Source organism: Hordeum vulgare, chromosome 3H (genome assembly GCF_904849725.1).
Source record: "Hordeum vulgare subsp. vulgare chromosome 3H, MorexV3_pseudomolecules_assembly, whole genome shotgun sequence".
NCBI classification, from domain to species: Eukaryota; Viridiplantae; Streptophyta; class Magnoliopsida; order Poales; family Poaceae; genus Hordeum; species Hordeum vulgare.
In genome coordinates, this window is record NC_058520.1 from 389767423 (window position 1) to 389773422 (window position 6000).

Genomic DNA, 6000 nt, shown 5'->3' on the forward strand with positions numbered 1-6000 from the left:
GAAAAAGTGGGGGGGGGGGACTATGCAGATGAGGCAAGGAACATATGGTTTGGTTTAAGTGCAGATGGCATCAATCCTTTTGGGGAGCAGAGCAGCAATCATAGCACCTAGTGTGTAACTCTATGCATCTATAACCTTCCTCCTTGGATGTGCATGATCCAGAAGTTCATTATGATGCCGATACTCATCCAAGGCCCTAATCAATCCGACATCGACATTGTTGTGTACCTAAGGCCATTAGTTTTAGAACTTCTATAGCTGTGGTATAAATAAGGTGTACTTGTGTGGGATGAGCACAAACAACAAGAATTTGACCTAGGAGCGTTTCTGTTTGTAACCATCAATGATTGGCCCGCTCTTAGTAACCTTTCAGGACAAACAAACCAGGCATACCACACATGCACGCACTGTTTAGATGAGACTGAAAGTATACATTTGGACAAATGTAAGAAGAATGTGTACCTGGGACATCGTTAATTAATTTCGAGCAGGTGTCACTTAAGAAAAAAAGGCAAGCATATCAAAGGTGAGGCTGGTCACCGGAAGAAGCCCGTCGTCCGTACATTTGATGTTATATTCGATATGGTCAAGGATTTACAAGTTGTCTTTAGAAAGGGTCCTGGCGGACACTCTGTTCTGAATGACGCTGAGGGACACACACCCATGTGGAAGAAGAAATCTATATTTTGGGACCTACCTTATTGGACTAACCTAGAAATCTGCTCTGGAATCGACGTGATGCACATGACGAAGAATGTTTGCATGACGAAGAATGTTTCTAGGGTGTGTATGGGAAGAAAAAAGATACACAAGATGCACGGGAGGACCAGCAACGTATGAATGAAAAATACGACATGCTTCCTAAGCAATATCAAGGTCCTCCCAGCCATGCTCTTACCAAAGCAGAGAAGGAAATATTTTTCGAATGCCTTCTCAATATCAAGGCCCCGTCCGGCTTCACGTTGAATACAAAGGGAATAATAAATATGGCAGAGAAAAAATTCCAGAACCTAAAGTCTCATGACTGCCATGTGATTATGACGCAACTGCTTCCTGTTGCATTGAGGGCGCTTCTACCAGAAAAAGTTCGATTAGCTATTGTGAAGCTATGTGCATTCCTCAATTCAATTTCTCATAAGGTAATTGATCTAGAAATCCTACCAAGGTTACAAAATGATTTCGTCCAATGTCTTGTCAGTTTCGAGTTAGTGTTCCCACCAGCCTTCTTCAATATTATGATGCACATACTAATTCATCTAGTCGGCAATATGTTCCCCTTTGATAGGTTCATGGGAGTCTTAAAGAAATAGTATGTCCGTAACCGTTCTAGACCGGAAGGAAGCATATCCAAGGGCCACGAAACAAAGGAGGTCATTGGATTTTGTGTTGACTTTATTCCTGACATTAAGCTAATTGGTGTCCCTCAATCGCGGCATGAGGGGAGATTGAGTGGAAAAGTCACGCTAGGACCAAACTCAATAATATGTAGGGACGTGCATTCTTGGGTGCAAGCGCACTACATAGTTTTACAGAATTCTACCTTGGTGACCACGTATATCAATGAACACAGGAATATTCTATGCTCCAGACACCCAGAGCAGTCTGGCGAATGGATTACACGTGAACACATTGGGACTTTCGGCGGTTGGTTGCAAACACATCTTATGGGTAACAACATTGTTGGATATGACCTATACTTGTTGGCCAGGACACCAACTTTGACTATATTAACTTTCAAAGGGTACCAGATAAATGAAAATACATTTTACACGATCGCCCAAGATAAAAAGAGCACCAACCAAAACAGTGGTGTCTGCTTTGATGCAGCAAACACCAATAGGCCAAAGGACACATATTATGGTTACATAGAGGATATATGGGAACTTGACTATGGGAAAGATTTGAAGGTCCCTTTGTTTTGGCCCAAATGGGTCAATCTGAAAGGAGGCGCGTAAAGGAAGACCCGCGGTACGGAATGACAATAGTGGATGTCAACAATCTTGGGTACACAGATGAACCATTCGTCCTAGCCAATGATCTGGCGCAGGTTTTCTATGTGAAGGACATGTCTACCAAACCGAGAAAAAGAAAAGATAAGGAAGCGAATGCATCTTACGATGAGCCAAAGTGCCACATAGTTCTTTCATGAAAAAGAAACATCGTGGGAGTGGAGGACAAGACAAACATGTCACAAGATTATGAAATTTTTCATGAAATTCCTCCCTTCAAAGTGAAGGCTGACCCAAGCATCGTGTTAAACGGTGGAAATTATCCATGGTTACTCAAAAATCACTAATGTTACATGTCAAAACATCAAATACCTTTGTAACCCTCGCAACCTTTTAGCACATGATATGTGTGTGAAATTATGATACCATGCCAAGTTTCAACCTTTTCAAAGTTCATTTGTAGTGCTTTTCAATTTTAAGGTCATTTAGCTAAAAATCATTAAATGCATGAAAATAGAAAATGAAGTCAGAAAAGGGTTCAAAATTGATTATGTGGCTTTGAATGGTGCATATTGAACACACAAAAAGTGTGGAGTTAAAATATGTTAAAAAATGAAATCCCTTTGTAACAGATGAGTTTTCCTTCGAAACCGTGATACTTCGAAAGGGATTGCCCAATTTGTTCACGAAGTGCATCCAGTTTTTGCCATAACCATCTCAACTTTTTAGCACATGCTATGTGTGTGAAATTATGATATCATGCCAAGTTTCAACCTTTTCAGAGTTCATTTGTAGTGCTTTTTAATTTCATGGTCATTTAGCTCAAAAATAATTAGTAAATGCATGAAAAATAGAAAATGAAGTCAGAAAAGGGTTGAAAATTGATTATGTGGCTTTGAATATACTGAACGCACAAAAAGTGTGGAGTTAAGATATGTTAAAAAATGAAATCACGTTGTAACAGATGAGTTTTCGTGCGAAACCCTGATACTTCGAAAGAGATTGTCGAGTTTGTACACGAAGTTCATCCAATTTTGGCCGTAACCCACTCAACTTTTTAGCCCATGCTATGTGGGTGAAATTATGATACCATGCCAAGTTTCAACCTTTTCAGAGTTCATTTGTAGCGCGTTTCAATTTCAGGGTCATTTAGCTCAAAAAAAACATTAAATGCATGAAAAATAAAAAATTGTCACATCCCTGACACCTTAAGCAAGTTAGCTTGTGCTCATGTTTTCTTTGCATTGCATCTAGGAAATTATCAACAAGAACAAAGTAAGTGGTCAAGGAAAATTCAACAAACCCTAGCCATTTCTCAAATTAAAGGAAATTCAAAACTAGTTAAAATCAATGAACCCAAAATGGCCTCAAGAAAAGTGCAATCTTTCTGATAAATCATGAAAGTAATAAGCAATGAAGAAAACCTTTTTCTTGACACTTTAAGCATTTTAAATAAATGCAAAAAGCTACTAGTTTCAAGTTTTAAATTTGAAATAAGAAACTTTAAACTTTCAAAAATTTGAAAACTTTGGGAATGGTTGGAAATATTCCAAAAAAATATTCTGGTGTGTTTAAAATAGCTTTTACAAACTATTTGGGAGCTGAAATAAATAGCAAGTAAATGAAATAGCAAAACAGAAACAAATCAGAAAGAAAATGAGAAAAACCTTACCTAACGCTCACCTGGCCCGGCCCATCTGCTCCTGTCGTCTTCCTCCTCGCCAGTAGGAGCAGGAGGTGGCCGCCGCGTCGCCGCGCGCCTCCACGCAGCTCCCTGGCTGCCTGGCCGCCGCTTCGCGCTGGCAAGCACGGGGATAACCTCCCCGAGCTCGTAGCTATCCTTTCCCCAGCTTATTCTCCCTCTCTGCCTCATTTCTTTCTGCCGCCATTGAGCAGAGCTCGAGCTCGCCGTAGTTCTAGCCTACCCTTCTCCCTCCTGAGCCGCGCAATAGGTCCGCCGCAACTCCCTGAAGCTTTCTAGCCACGAGCCCGACGCCGAGGCGCAGCGAAACGACGAGACGCAGTCGTCTTCTTCCTCGGGTCACCGAAGTTCGTCGCCGACGTTCTTCCTCTTCAGGCCGTCCCCGAGCAAGCTAGCGCCACCACTGCACTCCTCGTGAGCTTGCGCATCTTTCCCCTAAGATCTCCCCGTCGATCCCCTCCTCTAGGCCTAGTTCCATCGGAGCCCGACGAGATCTGCCGCGGGAGCTCGTCGCCGGTAGCCCTCCGGTGATCAGCTCGTCCTTCTGAGGCCACCAGCAGCTTCAGGCCGTCGCGTAGATGCCGTAGGAGCTAAGTCCCGTGCGTAACTCCCTCTGTATCGAAGACCCCGATGACGCCCGAACCTTGGCCGCCGCCAAGCTCATCGCCGGCGTCATCTCCGGCCAGATCAGCCCCAACCAAATGCAAAAATGAACCCGCGGGAGAAGTGTTGTTCCTTTGGTGCTCTCCGCGCAGAGTTTGGCCCCCTGTGCGCCGTTTCCGAGCCCCTCCGACGTACTGGTGCTCGCCGGAGGCTCCCCGCCGGCGAGGACGACCTCGCCGCGGTGGATCTCAGCTGGCCTGAGCCACTGACGTGTGGGGCCAGCCTCTGGGAGTTTAGAAATAATAAAAATAATATCAAATAATTTGATAAGTCACTGACATGTGGGTCCAGTGAGATTAATTAGCTAATTAAGTTTAATTTTAATCTAAAACTGACTAGAGACACTGACCAGTGGGTCCCACTGGTCAGGTTTGATGAAGTTGATCTGAGCATCAGGTCGAATCAATTAAAATGGTATCCGAGAATACCTCGTTTGAAGTGATATTTGAATTTGATTCAAATCAACTTCAAACCTAATACATGTTAGTCATAATAGCATATCACCTTGCATTCTCATGCCATGCTCATGCATCATCTTGATTGCATATGCTTGATATTGATTGATGTCATTCCTTTCGGTAGGCTCCGCTCCCCCGGATTCCATCGAATATCCGTCTGACGGATATTGTCACTCCTCTGAGCAACAAGGCAAGCAACCATTTTGATCATTCTGATAAATCCCATGTTCTTGCTCCTGCACCTACTTATTGCATTAGGATCAAATGCCTCAAATGCTTTTGCCACGTTAGTTGAACCCACTTCCTTTGCATGACCTATCCTTGTCACAGTAAATAGCTGAACCTTGCAACCTAGCATACCTGGTAGTTGCTTGAGCCGTGATGTGCCTTATCCTTCTATGCATGCTATGCTTAGAGTTGTGTATGGTCTGTCATCTGGGAGATGAACAGAATTGTGAGAATGTGTTCGGTAAGCAAAGGTTGTGTGTTGAACCTGATTTGGTAAAGGTACCGGTGAAAGGCTGTGTAGGAGTACATGGCGGGTTGTTTCATTGGAACCGTCCTTAGGAACTGAGTTCCGTGTATGTAATCCAAGACTAGATACTACCACATGCTGGGCCCTGAAATATGACCCTGCTCGACTTATTAATCGTTTAGTACTCGGTCTAGTAGTTGCAAGTAGTTTCTGGTGTTTATAGTCATGCTGGAGGCCGTGCATGGTGCTGACCTGAGAGGTGGGTTGTGATGCGGTAGGCAGTGGCACGGTGTACCAAGTGGCACCCGGATGGTGGGCTTGGGAACCCTACGCACATCGTTTGGGGCCGTGGCGGAAACCTCGACCGGACTTCCGTGCGGGTTACCCTCAGATAGGCGATAAACCTGGACTAGGTACTAGTGTGGTTAACGGTCGTGGGCGACTCCCTCGCTAGGCTTCCGCTTGAAGGTTGCCTAGGTGCATGACGTGCACATGGCGATAAGTGGCGAGAGCGTGTGTGACGAAGTACACTCCTGCAGGGTTATGATCTATTCGAATAGCCGCGTCCACGGATATGGACTACTTGGAGACATATGTTGTTCATAGATAAGTTCAATGGCTACTCATAAAATTGTCAAGATAAGCGTGAGTGTCGTGGACGGCAATTCCATATGGAGAAGGAATGATTCCACGATGGTGTATTGATTGTGGTGTTAGCGGACTCGTGTGCGAGAAATCAAGTTGTCAAAATTA